General features: G+C 44.8%; 1 protein-coding gene across 2 annotated transcripts in view; it reads right to left on the reverse strand.

Annotated features, from left to right (window-relative positions):
• The window catches only part of TANC1 (tetratricopeptide repeat, ankyrin repeat and coiled-coil containing 1), a 3,647,153-nt gene that overhangs the window by 2,885,913 nt on the left and 743,540 nt on the right, over positions 1 to 17,700 (reverse strand). For both annotated transcript variants that reach the window (XM_044074752.1, XM_044074753.1), the window contains exon 3: positions 13,066 to 13,166. The gene's annotated coding sequence lies outside the window, so the exon portion shown is untranslated. The remainder of the gene's footprint in view (positions 1 to 13,065; positions 13,167 to 17,700) is intronic.

Genomic DNA, 17,700 nt, shown 5'->3' on the forward strand with positions numbered 1-17,700 from the left:
AATGCTGGGTGCCTGGCACTCCTCCGGTATTGAGAGTGGTGTTTTAGGGGGGAGAGAAGGGTAAAGTTGGCACTGAATCTGTCGGCCAGTATGTTGGCAATATCTGTTGGCTCAGTATAAGAGGTACTATTGTGAAGCTACACAGAGCAAATCTGGGTATCGCTGCAGAGATTCTTGATATAACTATAGAAGGCGTTGTGGTTGTTTTTATTGTCCGCCGCAATTCTGCCTTCATAGCTGGCTTTGGAGGTTTTCATGACAGATCTCAACTTTTTGTTCAGGCTAATAAGAGAATTTTTCCAGTCTTGAGAATTCACCTTTTTCTGCAACAGTTTCTTCCTTCTGTTGTAGAGTTTATTAATGTCAGGGAACCACCAGATTGGCTTCCTTTTTTTGGAGGAGAGGGTCTTGGCTCTGTTGGGTATGGCTAGCTCCATGCAATTATGTACGTGTTCGTACAGTGCACTGTGCATGATTCGGCAGTCATGCATCTATTGGCATGGGTGCCATGAAGTGAGTCACCTCTATTTTTAGGAGTCCAAAGTCAGCTTTGGAGAAGTTTTTCATGGTGGATACCTTTGAGGGGGTACAGGTGAGATGTGGATTTCCATGGTTATTATTGCAGGGTTCCTTACACTTGGGAGTGTACAGAAGCTACTGGAAAGTATGGGAGAATGAGTTCTTAGAAGAGCCCTTGAAACCCACCTTGGCCATGGAAGTGACATCCAACTTTTACATTTGATAAGTGTGAAAAGAAGACAAGGTAGCAGCTTCCAAGATGAATTTAGTATCTAGAACCAGGAAAAAAAGCACCAGAAGAGGCCACTGCCCTGGTAGAATGAGCATGAACAGAAGAGGAAGGCTGTTTGCCATGAAAAGAATAGCAAAACAAAACAACCTTGGTAAACCAGTAGTAGATGGTTTACCTAGATATCGACAAACCCGACTTTCTGGCATGAAAGGAAACAAAAAGATTTTGTAATATGTTGTGTTTTGTCCAGGTAATATTTGAGTTGTCTATGTAAATCCAAGGTATGAAGAACTCTCTCACTAAGATTCTGTGCAGAAGGGAAAAAAGAAGGAAGATGACTGGACTAATTCAAGGACAGATCATTAACCACCTTGGGCATAAAAGGAGGACTGGTACGATGACACTTTGTCCTTGTGGGGGGGGGGGGGACCTCCATGAGTGCATGAAGTCCAGACAGCTACACCAAAAATACAGTCTCTAAGTACAATGATGTAAAGATTAAACTGCAGGCTCAAAATGAGACAGAGTCAATTTCTCATGAACAAAATTAGTTTCCAACGAAGGGATATGCATTCTTGGAGGCTAAATATGAAGGATACTTTTTAAAACTGTTTCACTTCAAAACTAGAAGCCAACAATGGATTCAAAGGCAGGCAAGCTAAAATGACTGATAAATGTACTTTAACAGATGAATATGCCAAATTAGAATTCAGTAATTCACACAAATAGGAAAAAAAACATAGGAACCTCCATACAAAAAGGGTCCAATTAATGGTTGAGATTCCAAATAGTAAATCTCTTCCATTTAGCCATATATGATTTTCTAGTACTGGGTTTTATGGCCTCTTGCAAAACCGAAGCATAGCCTTAGAAAATTGGTGCCTGAAAGGAATCAAAACACCATCATCCAAAGTGTCAACTGAAGGGTGACAAGTGAGGATGAATGAGAGATTCATCGTCTTGTGTGAGAAGATTCATCTTGTGAAGTAACTTGTGATGATTACCTAGCCCAGATGACACAGAGAGAGGTGCCAGTGGTGTCTGAGCCAAAAGGGAGTCACCAGCAAGATTTTGGGCGTGTCCCACATGCTCTTGTGCAAGACCACTGGTAGAAGACAAAAGGGGGGAGGGGGCAGGCATACAAAAACATCTCCTTCCAAGAAAGACATTTCTTTCCAAGTCAGAGGACTTGGCACTCCGGAACAGATCTGGGGAAGCTGTCAGTTCAGAGGAGAGGCAAATAGGTCTTTGAAAAGTACCCCACTGATGTACAATTTCCAAAAACACCTCCCCCTATGTATCATCCATTTGTGTTGGTTTGTCCTGGACCTGCTCGAAGAGTCCGCCACCAGAGTGTGCTCTGATAGAAAGCAGACTGCCTGAAGAACCAAGCGATGGTGGGCTGCAAAATCCCAAGTTTAAAGAAACAGTCTGTAAAGAAATCAAGACTTTGTGCCCCCTTGCTTGTTGATGTACCACATGACTATGTCATTATCTGTGAAAGGCTTTATAAAAACTCAAACCTAAAAGTAGTCAAAAAGCTTGAAAAGCTATTAGGAGAGCCCTCATCTTCTTGAAGTTGATATAGTCTGTCCATTGTTGATGGGACCAAAGACCCTGAGCCTTCAGGTTGTTGGAGGCGGCTTCCCAACCATGATCAGAAGCATCCATGTACAACACCTAAATGGTGAGGGGAACCTGAAAAGACAGACCTGGATTGAGGGAAATCCGGTGAATCCACTAGCAAAGCTTGAGCTTGAATCAAGGTAAGAGAGGAACCACATACTCCAGAGGGTGCAGTGCTAGAGCCTAACAGTCTTGAGATAACACTGAAATTTCCTCATGTGGAGTCTGGCAAAAGGAACCATTCGACTGGTTAATACCATGTACTCAGAGCTTGCAGAAATTCTCTTGCAGGAAGGACTGGAAATGAAAGAAGACATGAGAAATAAGCAGTCAGAGAGAGGAATTTGGGAAGTGGGAGACAAGCCTACATTGTGAATGGTTTGAATCCTGGAACCCCAAAACACCTGGTTATGACAAAGAGTCAATACGGACTTTTTGGGATTGAGAGGGAACCCCAATCTGAGCACAATAAACATACTGAAGTGTAGATTCTGAAGCAGGGGTTGCTGAGATGGGGGCTTGAATTAACAGATGGTACACACAAGGGAATATTTAAATTCCCATTTTGTCTGCAGAAGGCTACCACCTGAGCCAGACATTTAGTAAAAATCCTTAAAGCTGTAGAAAGACCAAAAGGCAAAGCAGAGAACAGATAATGAGAGGAAAAGACACAGAAACATAACTTCCTGAAGAGATGGTAAATAGGAATATGAAGCTAAGCATCTTTCAAATCCAAGACACAGAAAAGTTTTAGGAAGTAACAGAGGGAAAAGTGTCTGAAGAAACAACATACAGAAAGGACATAGGTTGGTACTAGGCTATTGGCCCTAGGGCCTATACAAGCCTAGCCATAACAATTCCCTGGCTATTTCTTCCCACACTATTTACTTCCCTGGTCTCCTGTCTAGTAGGGCGACTGACGTGATCCCAGGGGTGAATTTCCTTTCTCCCATCCAATCGTCAAGGTTCCTTTTGAAGAGGGCCAAAGAGGTGCTCTGCTTGACATGTATGGGCAGTCTATTCCAGAGTCTGGGGAGTCTCTGGGTCAGGAACCTATCCCTCCAGCATGTGTTGTTTATTATGATGACAAGGTTTAGATCCCTGGAGCGTGCGTCTCTGAGGGATTGGGATTTATTTAAGTGTAGCATGTCCAACAGCTCTGGGTTTGACATGGCCTTGTATATTAAGCAGAGATCGCCTCTGAATAGACTATATGCGATAGAGGGTCTACTTCATATGACCTAACTTTCATATGATCGACATTCATTTGACTGAGACCAAATGACCTAAACTTCATTTGACCTAAACTTCATATGACCTAAAACAAATTTTACTGACAAATAGCACTGGCAGTCTGTAGAGCACTGTAAGGCAAATGAAAGGTACATGCCCTTTTCCCCACAGTAGTGCGACCCTGGAGTTAGAATATATAGTTGGGGGGGGGGGGGACATAGCCCCCCACCTAGTTTGATTATATATTCTGTGGTTTCATTTTATATTGTTCAGTAAACCTGAACTATGTGGGGGGCTATGCCCCCACCCCCCCCAATGTGGGGGGCTGCACCCCCCCTCCAAACTATATATTCTAACTCCAGGGTCGCATTACTGTGGGGAAAAGGACATGTACCTTTCACTTGCCTTGCAGTGCTCTACACACTGCCAGTGCTATTTATCAGTCAAATGAGTTTTAGGTCAAATAAAGTTTAGGTCATTTGATCTCGACCAAATGAATGTCGATCATATGACGTAGACCAGCGACAGAGTACAGCTGGAGTTTTTTAAGGTGGTCAGCGTAGGGCATCTGCTTTAGGCCTATGATTCTTTTAGTGAGGTATTTCTGTGGCCTTTCCAGTTGTTGCAGATGTCTTGAGAGGTACATACCAAAAGGGGCGTTGCATTCTACAATGGGTCTAATGAGGGATGAGTACAGTGGGACAATGACCTCCTTTTTTCTGGATGAAAAGCCCTTAGTGATGAGGTGTGCCACACAGAAGGATTCCCTGACTGTTGTGGCGATGTGGTTATCAAAGGTGAGACTACTGTCCACCTGTGTCCCTTAGTCTCTTATCACACTTTTGGTGTTTAGTGTACTGCCACCTATGTGGTAATTCACGGGTACATGTTTTTTTCCCAAAGGGGATAACTATACATTTCATGGCATTGAACTTGAGCCCATGGCTCTGGCACCAAGCATCTGTTTCTGAAAGGCCCTTTTGTAGAATATCCACATAATTTGGGGATTCAATAATGGCTCCCAGTTTGCAGTCATCTGCGAACTTTGTTAGCCAGAGTCCCTTAGTGTTGGCCTGTACTTCAGAGAAGTAGATGGCAAACAAGAGCGGTCCCAGGACTGAACCCTGAGGTACTCCACTTGTCTGGAGCTGGATATGGAGTCGGCTACATTTACAGTGTGGGTTCTGTCAGTAAGCCAGTTGGCAACCCATTGAGTGACGTAGGGATTAATGCCCAGCTTAGTAAGTTTATCTATGATTCCAGAGTGGGGGATGGTGTCAAAGGCCTTGGCGAGGTCCAGATAGGCTGTGTGGACCGCCTTACCCTCGTCCACATCTCTGAAGACTGATTAAAAGACGTCAATTAAGTTCAGGAGACAAGATCGGCCCTTCACGAACCCAAACTGGGTTGGGTCCAGTGTTTGAAGGTTGCCAATGTCTTTGTTTATAAGTTCCATGATAATGTGTTCCGTGGCCTTGCAGATCAGGCTCGTCAGACTGATGGGGTGGTAGTTCCCGGGATCAAAGGTGGATCCTCCATTGTGGAGTGGGATAACTATAGCTGTGCGCCACTCAGTGGGCATAAAGCCTGAGGTAAAGCTATGATTAAACATGAACCTTAGGTGAGGTGCTAGTTCATGTAGTACACAGCCCGGGATGTCATCTGGTCCCATGGATGCTGCATTCTTAGCTTTGGAGAGTGCGTTTTTTTACCTGTGGCCATTATTACTGGAATTTGGCAATCTTCCTGTACTGAGATGGGCCATTTAGGGGGTGAAGTTGACACTGAATTGATCTGCCAGGAAATTGGCAATATCCTTGGGATCAGTATATTTATGCCATTCTGTTGTAGCTCAGAGCAGATCTGAGCATTGCCATTTAGATTCTTGACATAGTTATAGAATGCCTTGTGGTTTTTGTCTTTGGAATCTTTGGCAATTTTATTTTCGTAGCTAGCTTTGAAGGATTTTATGAGGGATCTCAGCTTCTTACTGAGGCTGGTAAGGGAGTTTTTTGCATCCTGGGATTTTCCTCTTTTCTGCAACAGTTTCTTCCTTTTGTTATAAAAGTTTGTTTATGGCAGGCGACCACCAGACTGGCTTCATTTTTTTGGAGGAGGGCATCTTGGTTCTGTTTGGGATGGCACGATTCACGCATGAGTGGATGTGCTCGTACAGTGCTTTAGTGTAGGATTCAGCAGTCAAACTTTCACTTCCTGTCTGCATGGGTGTCATGAAGTTTGTCACTTCTGACTTGAGTAGCATGAAGTTGGCTTTGGTGAAGTTTTTTATGGAGGTTTCCTTACAGGGGGTGGGGGGTGGGGGTGGGATGTGGATGCTAAGGGTGATTAGCTTATGGTCAGACCTAACCAACAACGGGGTGACCATAGTTGTGGAGTATCAATTTCCCATGCTGGTAATGACCAGGTCTAGGATGTTGGAGCCCCAGGTAGGACTATGGATTAGTTGATTCAGGGCGTTGGAATTTATGAATTCCAAGAACTGTTGGGCAAAGGTGTTGGCACACGAGTAGTTTTCCCAGTTCATGGCAGGGTAGTTGAAATCACCCAGTATTAGGGTGTTTGGTTGTATCTTAATATTTTCCAGTATGTTTAGAAAGGTGTAGTGAGAATCTTGGGGCATGGTGGGGGATCTGTAGCAAGCTACGATTTGGATTGCAGTCTTACCTAGTGTTAGTTGCACCTGGAGAATTTTAGACGCACTGTGTTGGGCAACTAGCCTGGTGGTGTGAATATCCTTGGTGAATATGGACACCCCTCCACCTTTAGTGTTTCAGTCCTGGTATGGTGGCTGAAAAGTGTGGTATGAGTTGTAGCCTGGTATTGCAGGGGGTGCTCTTTGGAGCCTTGAACCAGGTCTCAGTTACTGCACAGATATCAATGTGTTCCATTTTTAGGAGTGCCTCTAGAGAGTGCATTTTGAGGATTAGACTTCTAGCAATGAGTAGAATTACCTTCAGATTTTGCATGCTTGTACCTGTTACGGTGTGATTTTGTCCTTTGAACTTTGCCTAAAAAAGGCACTATAGGGGTGGCAAGAGCCTTAGCCAGTAACCTGAATCCAAGGGGCGACAGATGCAGACCACCTCTGGCAAAGCATCGTGGTCTGTCGATCATGTTGTCCCAGGCAGACAGACACTGGATCCCCTTTCAATGACACCAGAAGCTTAGCCAATTGCTGAAGTCAAATCATTTTGTCCTTATACTGTGGTATCATTCTGGGCTTAGACAGGATGCTACTCAGGGCTAGGGTCATACCTGCCTGGGCCACATGATCCAAGAGCTCTTCCATGTCTCTTTTCATGTAGTCCACGGAGGTATGTCTCAAATCATTAACTCCAACATGGACAATGACAGAGTCATATTTGTACTTGTGGAGTGACTTGACTGCATGCATTATGTGGCAGATCCTGGCATCTGACAGGCAGCTGACTGTAATTTTCTCCTTGTTCAGTCTGGTGAGTGGGACATCAGTGTGCTTGACTATAGAGTCACCTATGACTAAAGTGTTAGGGACGCTGTCGTGCCATAGGGGCTGTTGCTGGATGGCACACTGATGTTGTGAGCTATGTGACACTTTGGTTGTGATTGGTGCTTGTTTGCATTTCAGCTTCAGAGATCCTTGTTGCTTGGGCAGGTTACAGTTAAGGGCCTCCGCATATGCGGATTTAGTGTTGCTATGTGTGGGTGTTGGTGGTGTGGGTTTAGAAGGGCTTTGTGTTGCTTGAGGTGTAGTGAAGGTGTTAACCTTCTCCTCTTGACTGTCTAGCACAATCTTGGGTGGAGAGAGCTTTGCTTCCAGTTTGGCTATATAAGTGCATCTCTCACATGTTGTAGTGTTTGGTGGTAGGAGGAGAGGGGTGTCTGTGTACATGAGGCAAGTTCTGCATTGCCCCAGTATGCCCAGATTCACCAGGTGGACAGGAGAAATCACCAAAAGCTGACCATTGGACATGCCTGGTTTGGTGCTTTTTTGTAAAGTACAGGAACTGTTTTCCCTTACCTTAGCAAGGTACTTTGCAATTATAGGCTGTTTAGTGCCTATGATTAATTTCTCCTTGTTAACAAGGAAAGCTGAGTGCTTGTATCAGTTTAAGGCTTCCTAGTGCTTTCCAGCCGGTATCAGAGCAAGTGTTAGTCACAGGGATGCTTAAAGGTAAGATGAAAAAAAATGGTTTATCCTAAACAGTGCAGTGTGCACTACAGAAGTTATATGTGAAAGTAAGTAACTTAAGTTTTACCTGTCTAAAAAGTTAAGTTTTAGTGGAGAGTCATTATTTTTAAAACAGCAAGATAGATTGAAAGGGGGTAGTCACTTTTGTATTCTGGTACTATGGGATACAGCAGGAGAGCCAATAAATTTAAACAGTTGAAGGGGAATGACTTTCCAAAATGATAATTTTGTGCTTACTCACACAAGCCAGTGAAAGCAGAGAGGAAATGAGATATAAGGTCAAATTAACATAAGAGGCAGGCAACTAGAAAGACAGTGGTATTTAAGAGCACAACAGTGGGAGAGTGGGGAAAATTTTCTGCCTGACTCACAAGCGACAGATCTGTGGTCTCTTTTGAAGTTTTAATATGCAGTTAAAAGCAGAATACAAGTAAAACACAAGGTAAAGAAAACAAATCACAGTATTCAAAATATAAAAAGGCAATAAAGTAATACAAAATTCAACAAATAAAAAGCAAACTAACCTTTCCTTCACAGCAAAGTGTAGCAGAGTCTGGGTGACCCTTTCTAGTAAAGTAATAAACCCAAACATAAAACTACTGTTCAATCTCAGCCTTAACACAGGATATGTACCCAAAGAGTGGCGTACAGCAACAGTGGTCCCTCTCCACAAAGGTGGTGCCTCAACGGATCCTGGAAACTATCGCCCCATAAGCCTGACTAGCTTGGTCTGCAAAGCTATGGAAAGGATCATCATGGACCTCATAAAAAAAGATATTGGGGACCTACAGACACTGGATCCTACCCAGTTCGGCTTTGTTAAGGGCAGATCCTGCCTCTTAAACTTGGTCGATTTCTTTGAAACAGTCACCAAGGCCATTGACGAGGGGAAGGTGGTCCACACAGCCTACCTGGACCTCGCAAAAGCCTTCGATACAATACCCCACTCGGGCATTATAGATAAGCTCACCAGCTTAAATATAAACTCCTATGTCACTAGATGGGTTGCAAACTAGCTCAAGGACAGAACCCACATGGTTAGAATTGCTGGACCCATGTCAGACTCCAAGCCAGTTACAAGTGGCGTCCCACAAGGCTCAGTCCTGGGACCTCTCCTGTTCGGTATATATTTCTCAGAGGTACAGGCCAACACGGAAGGACTGTGACTCACCAAGTTCGCAGATGACTGCAAACTGGGCGCTATAATCGACTCTCCAGCCGACACAAGCATCCTCCAAAAGGGCCTCATAGAAACAGACAACTGGTGCCAGAGCCATGGCCTCAAGCTAAACACCAAAAAGTGTATAGTCACCCCCTTTGGCAAAAACAAAGTGCCCACAAATTACCACATAGGTGGTAATCCATTAAGTACAGAAGAAGTAATTAGGGACCTGGGGACCCAAGTTGATAGCAATCTCTCATTTGACAACCACGTGGCCAAAGTGGTTAGAAAAACATTTTATATAGCCCACCTAATCATGAAGGGATTCACATCTAGATCAGGGGAGGACATCGTGCCTCTTTACTCATCCCTCATCAGGCCCATAATTGAGTACAATGCCCCTTTTGGGCTGTACCTTACCAGACACCTGCAGCAACTGGAAAGCCCCCAAAAGTACCTCACCAAGAGGATCAAAGGGCTCAAAGAGATGCCATATGCTGCCCGGTTAAAGAAACTCCAGCTCTACTCAGTGGCATACCGCCTGCTCAGAGGCGATCTGTGCCTGACGTATAAAGCCATGTCCAACCCGGAATTAATGGACATGCTGCACCTCAGAAAATCCAAATCCCATCGAGCTACGCGCTCGAGAGACTTGAACCTCAGTACTGAAATAAATAGGACATGCTGGAGGGACAGATTCATAACCCAGAGGCTCCCTTCACTCTGGAATAAAATTCCAGTCCAGGTTAGGCAGAGTCCCTCATTGACTCTCTTCAAGAGGAATCTTGAGTGGATGGGGGATCGTAGGTTTACCCCGGGTATCACTTCTGTGTCACTGTTAGACAGAGGCACAGTATACTAACCTCGAAAAAGGGCATAGCAAAATTAATTTAAAATGGGTGGCGAAAGCCAAACACACTCTGGCTAGGCTTATAAATGCCCTAGGGCAGATAGCCTAGTATGAACCTATGAACCTATAAGTAAGAAACAGACCTTGAGAAAGGTGCTGTGAAAAGAGACACATAAAAATTAGCCTCCACAATGACTCCGTACTAGGAACCAGAAACATTCTGGAATAAAAACCTATTTCCTGAAGAGACAAGGAGACAGGTTGGATGGTTTCCTGTTCCACCAAATCCTTCAGAACCAAATGAGGAAGCTGGCAAGGAGGTGGCTGAGGAAGGCCGGAGTATAGCAGAAGGGACTTCCCAAGCCATAAAATAACCATTTTGGATAATGAAGAGTACCCAATTGTCCGTAGTTATCTGTTGCCAAACAGCAAAAGACAGAGTCAAGCTGAGGGACAGAGGATTCTGTCCAAGGGGAGGGGATGCTATCAGAAGCAGTGGCAGATTTATCAGGAAAAGAAGGTTTTTCAACTCCTAGAACTGTGACAGGGCTTGTCTGGGAAATTTCACTTGGGAATCCTCTTGCTCCTAGAAGGCTATCTAGGCTGCCTACATTCAAAAGAAGGTTTAGATGGATAATTCCTCTGGAACTTAGGGTCAGGCAAAACAAAGATTTGCTTCAGGTCTTGCATAACCTTACTCTTATCCTGAAGAGTTTTAAACAATTCTGCAGCAGCAGTACCAAAGAGATTCTGATCATCTAAGGGGAAAACAAAATTTTAGCCTTAATGTCTTCAGGTGAGGTGTGCACCATCCTAGCACAGTCAAAGATGTCCAGATTACTCCTTGGACCAGGAAATCAACTACCAACAATGCTTCTAATCTAGCAGCAACTGAAGGCACTCTATTTCACTTGTCAAATGAGTCTGGTTTACCTCCAGACCTGGGCCCCAAAAGCAGACCTACCCTTCCAGCCTCTACAGGTAAGCAATTTCCTTCCATGAGTGAAGTGTATCATGTTATTATAAGGTGTAGCAGGTGTTCACCCCCAACTCTTACCAATCCATAAACCCTTCCTGTAGTGATAACACAAGAACTGCATCACCAGGGAACCCAGTGCACTCCCTCTGACATGGTCCAAAACATATTCGCTCTGAGGACTGTGGTCACAGTCTTGGGATTTCCAAGGCTAAGGCCCCAGTAAGCATGCTTTCATGTAAGACTCCACTTTCACTGGACCATGTACAGACCAGGAACTAACATCCCCCTAAAAAACAATGGGTATACTGATCTTGGAGTTCATTTCTATGCCCCCTACTCTGAAGTATGTAAAAGTTCAAAAACCAACAAGAAACTTGTTTCTTAGCTCTTGCTGTTTCATTAGCAACAATGAAACTTTTAAAACTAAGCTGTTACTTCTTACAGGCAAATAAAAATTATATTTGCATATCATTCTCTCATACCACGATATCTAATTGCAACCATATATCACTTGAAGGTACTGCAGAGTTTTTGCTGTCGATTGTGTTCCCTCAAGTTTCAAAATATTGTGCATGTACTTGGATGGCACAGTGGTGCAGCGGTTTGCATTGTCGCCTCACAGCAAGAGGTTCTCCGGTTCAATTCTCGGCTGGGGTGCCTTCTGTGCAGAGTCTGCATGTCTTCCCTGCGTTCCTGTGTGTTTCCTCCGGGTACTCCAGTTGCCTCCCATGTTAGAGATATGCATCTGGAACATTTCTCCCCAGGCCTCCACTGAAAATTGGCTCATTCCAAGTCGGACTTTCCCAGTAAAGAAATGTTAAATAAATAAATGTATCACATTAACCATAAGAAACTATTTTAATGTAGAATCAGATTAAATGCAAAATGAGGACTGACACTGAATCTAGGTATCTTAATGCAGATGAGTAATAAAAGAACACTATTATTCCATCTGCCACAGCAAATATTTGCGCATCAGTCTGTTAAAGGTGCAGCATATGCTTATTCTGTATGGGAGGCCCAAAGTGCTTTTTTACTTACCTAGGAGAAGCTCAGGAATTTTTTTATGGCATAAGTAACAAATTATTTGCTGACATACATAACTTGAACCTAAGCTATTGTCACAACGTACCCCATCTTCTCAAAAATAACTGTTCCATAACAATGTTCGGAAAAATCAACCATAGCATTTGGTGATATAAAACTTAATATTGGGCCCACTGCTCAAGACACACAAGTAATTTAAAAACGTCTGAAAACAAAATGAACTGAGTGGGAAAATATTCACTCCAACAGTACACTAGGTGTTTCTACAGAAGACACTATGTAAAGGGCTGTGCTTCCAGTCCCCTCTTGCTTAAAAATATAACACCAAGATCACTATACCATTGGAAGAAGGGAGATGTCTCCGCTGCAGTGACCGCAGTCAGCCAATGCAGACGTTTTCTAGCCTCTTTTTCCCTCCTGCCTGGCAATCATCAACCCCCTCTAGTCAATCAGCCCCACGTATTCTCCGTTCACCAGGGGAAGGCATCGATTATGACAAGCCATCCATTAAGACAGCCATCAGAGGCTTTTTATTTGTCTTTTATTTAGCTCTACCCACTTGGGCTCACTCAGTGACAATCCAGGGAATGTTGAATGACTCCTCACTTTGACAAGGGGGTGACATCTGGACATCTTTGACTATCCACAGACTCCCACAACAAGGGAAATCAGACCATGCACATGTGCCCTGGTCACCTGCATTCCCTCTCCCTCTGGTTGGGCACTTCCATCCTCCCACCCTGTCCTGTCAAGCTCCCAACCCACACCCTGTCCTGTCAAGCTCCCAACCCACAAATCCAACACAAGTCACTCAGGCTGTAGTTAGAGCTTTATCTTTCTATTCCACCAGCACAGGCTTGCAAATGCGAGCTTTCACTCAGATGGACACCACTACACAACTGGCCTTAATACAGCCTAAATGCTCCCGATTTTAAATTGAGAAAATAAAAGACAGAAATACAGCACCAAAAGAACACATTGACATTGGGATCTGTAATTCCTGCAGATTGTCCGTCAGAAATGCAAGCCATCAACTACTACAAAAACAAGCTGGCTTATTTTCTTAACACAGTTTATGCAAGACGAGCTAGGAAAAAGATGCAACTTTGTGCTAATTAAGAAGGAAGGCTGAAACAATTGTGGACCTGCCTGGAAAAAAATAACAATTAAGAACAAAGCAAGTGATTTCTGAACTGATAAAATGAAACTTTGAAATTATACTCACTTGTGTTGGGAGTCTGGCTTTTTGTTTTTGCAGAGCTGAAGAAAGAAATAACTAGTGTCAAGTAATGGTTTTCAGTCACTCACTGGCTGTTGATACTTGTCCTGTGGAAACAAAGACACAGAAGTTAGGTAAGAAAATTGTGCAATCAAAATGTCAATGGCTAACAACTACTTTGGAAATGAGACTACTATAAATGAAGCAAAAAAAATCTTGAAAGAAAGACAGAAGCAAATAAAAATAAATCTGCAAGTTTGAACTCAAGAAGCTGCCTGGCTGAGATTTTCAACTCACAATCATGATGCAGAAATTTTAGGTGCCAGGTAGGGCCTTAACTTCTACTATCACAAACTGATTTCAGTTTTAAAACACAGGAATCAAACTATTCGTGTAAGGATACCAGAGTTGTAGACTGAAATCTTAGAAAGCACTGTAGTGGATGGAAACATGTCATGCTAAAGGCATAATTCAGAAGCAAGCAAGCAATTTGCTTAATGCATCAGTAAAGAAATGTGGCCACAACATGCAAGTTTCTCAATGACAACTTAAAACAAGAAAAATGTCAATACAGAGGAGGACTGCATGATAACAAGAAGTTATGTACTCACCATAACGTTCGATGTATGTAGTCTATCTCGCCTCACATTCTTACTCGCGGGTTCGGAGCCGAATATCGGCTCCGACTCGGCCAACTTTTATTTACTAGCTCGAAGTCTCTCATTGGCTGGGCCAAGCAGGTATCCCATGCTGCACTGCTCCATAACCCCAGATCTTGTTTGCTGCGAATCCAACAATCACACCTCATGCACAACAACAACCCAATAAGGTAGAACACTATCAAGGGGAATAAGAAAAATAAACTACCATTGAAGGGTACTCTAGCACCAATCCCAACCTCCTGATCCTCCAGGAAGGGGGCAGGTGGGAGGGTATGTAAGAATGTGAGGCGAGATGGACTACATACATCAGGTATCCCATGCTGCACTGCTCCATAACCCCAGATCTTGTTTGCTGCGAATCCAACAATCACACCTCATGCACAACAACAACCCAATAAGGTAGAACACTATCAAGGGGAATAAGAAAAATAAACTACCATTGAAGGGTACTCTAGCACCAATCCCAACCTCCTGATCCTCCAGGAAGGGGTAGGTGGGAGGGTATGTAAGAATGTGAGGCGAGATGGACTACATACATCGAACGTTATGGTGAGTACATAACTTCTTGATGTTATGTAGTCCAATCTCTCCTACATTCTTACTCGCGGGACAGCGTCCCCAGCACCTCTATCCTGGGAGGCTCAAAGGAAGATACTCCTGAGGACTGTGGAACCAAAGGAAGCCCGGCCCCTAGAAGCCACATCCAGTTTGTAATAAGTAATAAAGGTGTGCGGGGAAGCCCACATGGCTGCAGCACAAATATCATCCAAAGATAGTCTGGCATGGTATGCCATAGACGCAGAAACAGCCCTAGTAGAGTGAGCCTTGATGGGGAACAGTAGATTTTTTCCCGCTGAAGAATAAATAAAGGAAATACAACTCAAAATCCATCTGGAAATGGTAACCTTGAAAATAGGGGAACCCACTCTATTTTCTGAAAAGGAAACAAACAATTGGTCAGATTTTCGTAGGTGTTTGGTCCTGTGTAGACATAATTGTAATTGTCTGTGCACATCCAGTTGATGAAATCTAAACTCTGTCTTGTTCGAGAATTGAGGGAAGAACACTGGCAGCTCAATAGACTGATTGAGATTCACAGTAGATGTTACTTTGGGAAGGAAGGACGGATTATGTCTAAGAGAAACCCTGTCCTTATGAAAAATTAAATACGGGGGTTTGATGGAGAGAGCTTGAATCTCTGACACCCATCTGGCTGATGTGATGGCTATTAGAAAAGCTGTCTTCCAGGACAAAAACTTTAATTCACAGGTGGCAGCTGGCTCGAAAGGTGGAGAAGTAAGGGCTTGCAAAACAAAGTTTAGATCCCAGGGAATGATAGGTTCTGACACAGGAGGCCGGAGTAATAAGGTGCCCTTTAGAAAGGCCTTACAGAGTTTATGAGCCATAAGGGAAGGCTCATAGGAGGTATGAAAGTTTGAAATAGCCGCCGGCTGGACTTTAATGGAAGCGGGCACAGAACCCTGTTGAAAGAGCATGGACAAAAAATCCAAAACAGCAGCAATTGGGGCTGTGTAAGGGTCAATTCCTTGGGCATGAGCCCAAATAGAGAATCTCTTCCATTTGCTGGAATAAATCTTCCTAGTCGAAGACTTATGAGAAGAGGATAAAATGTGCCCCACCTCAGGTGAAAAACGATGAAGTCTGACTAACGACAGAAGTGGAGTAGCCACGCTGTCAACCTGAGGGTCTGCAGGGAGGGATGGAACTGTCCCGACACGTGTCAGTAGGTCTGGTACTGGGTCCAGAATCCAAGGACTGTCCACAGCGAATGGATGGAGAAAGAAGAACCAGACCTGGCGAGGCCAGTGTGGGGCAATTAGAATCATCTTGCTTCCCAAGGAAATGGCTTTCTGAATCACTCTTGGTAACAGAGAAAACAGAGGGAAAGCACAGAGCAGACCGGAGGGCCAATCGTGGACTAGAGCATCCCTGGGTGACTCGCCCTGTGGGGGGATCAGGGTGAAGTAGTTGCTGCATTTGGCATTGAGGGGAATGGCAAAAAGATTGCAGCAAGGCTGACCCCACCTGCTGAAAATCTGTTCCGCAACCAGATGGTTCAGGGACCACTCGTAAGGCACCAGAATAGCTCTGCTCAGCCTGTCTGCTATCACATTGGCCTTCCCCGGAATGTGCGTTGCCACTAGAAAACGTTGGGAAGACACTGCCACACTCACACGGCCTCTCTGCATAGGGGGTAAGATCTGGTTAGATACCACACAACGGACATGTTGTCCGAGTGTATTGCAATCGTTCCCAGAGGAAGGGAGCTCTGAAGTGCCTGCAACGCCAGTAACACCGGTCTCATCTCTAAGACATTGATGTGCAGATGTACCTCATGATCTTGCCACGTGCCTTGGACCGTCATGCCAAGATCATGCCCCCCCCCCCCCCATCTGGGAGGCGTCTGTGGTCTCCAAGGCGACAGGTGATGGAGGAACAAACGTTTCCCCTCGTCCAGATTGGTGGAGCAGAGCCACCAACAGAGATCCTGTTTGCATCGGTCCGTGAGTAGGATCTGGTGGGAAAGGGGGAGTTTTTGGAGAGACCATTGGGCAAAGAGAAGCCATTGAAGAAGCCTCATGTGTAATCTCGCTAGAGGCACTAACATAATGGTAGCTACCATGGTGCCCAGAAGCTGAAGAACCCATCTCGCCTGTACTTTCCTGAGGGGTAATAAAGTGTGAACCTGATTTTGTAATACTCTGATCCTGTCGTGCGGCAAGAAGGCCCGCATTTGAACTGTGTCTAGCTCTGCGCCTATAAACGTGACACGCTGTGAGGGCAGCAAGGCAGATTTTTCCCAGTTCAATGTTATTCCTAGTTGTTGACAGAGGGTAATGGTAGTGTCCTTGGCTCGGATGAGTAGATGCCTGGTGGGGGCGGTGAGGAGCCAGTCATCCAGGTACAGAAACACTTGGAATCCTTGACGTCTCAGGTGAGCTGTCACCACCGCCAAACACTTGGTGAACACTCTGGGGGCTGTGGTGAGACCAAAAGGCAGGGCACGAAACTGAAAATGACTGGCTCCCAGCCGGAAGCGTAGGTGACTCCTGGATGCCCTGCTCATTTTGATATGATAGTAAGCATCCTTGAGGTCGATGGAGCACATCCATACTTCTTTTTCCAGCAACGGAAAAATGGACTGAAGGGTGACCATTCGGAATTTGGATTTCAGAACGTAGTGGTTTAATCTGCTGAGATCTAGAATGGGTCTCAGGTCCCCTGTTCTTTTCGGCACCAAAAAGAGTCTTGAGTAAGTCCCTAATCTGATTTGGTCTGAGGGAACAGGTTGGATGACTCCCATCTTTAGCAACTTTGAAACCTCTAATGCTGTGTGATCCCTTTGACTGGGTGGAACGTCCAGGATTCTCCTGACTGGAGGAGGGTCTGACAAAAAGGGGATGGCGTAACCTCTGGAAACTATTCGTAATACCAATCGATCCTGGGTGATGCTTTCCCAGGCTTCTGGGTACAACGATATGCGTCCCCAGACTGGCTCCGGAATAGCACAGTAAGGCAACACATCAGGAACGATGATAGGAAGAACCGCAAAAGGAATCACGGTCTCCCGAGTTGCGGGGGCCTCCTCTGCCTCTAGGGTGGCGTCTTCCAGAATAACCTCCCCCGCCTCTGCCTCTGGAGAGGGACTCACCTTGTGCGGCTGGGAAAAACTTCTGCGATTTCTTGAACCACATCTTCCCTCCCCTCTGAGCCTTGGGGTAAGGTCTTGAGGGAAGGGAAAAATGGACCCCTATGGCAGACAGGGTCTTTCCCTCTTGCTCGCATCTGGTGAGGGTGTCTTTCACTTTGGTCCCAAAGAGCGAGGACCCATCAAAAGGAGCGTCAGTGAAGGAAGACTTGAAGGCCTCCGCGAAATGACACAGGTGCATCCAGGCTTGCCTCCTGAGGGCTACTCCCGAACTGGCTGCCCTACTCGCTCCCTCGACTGCATATGATA

This window comes from Protopterus annectens, chromosome 6.part0, assembly GCF_019279795.1.
Source record: "Protopterus annectens isolate FY-2018-M chromosome 6.part0, PAN1.0, whole genome shotgun sequence".
NCBI classification, from domain to species: Eukaryota; Metazoa; Chordata; order Ceratodontiformes; family Protopteridae; genus Protopterus; species Protopterus annectens.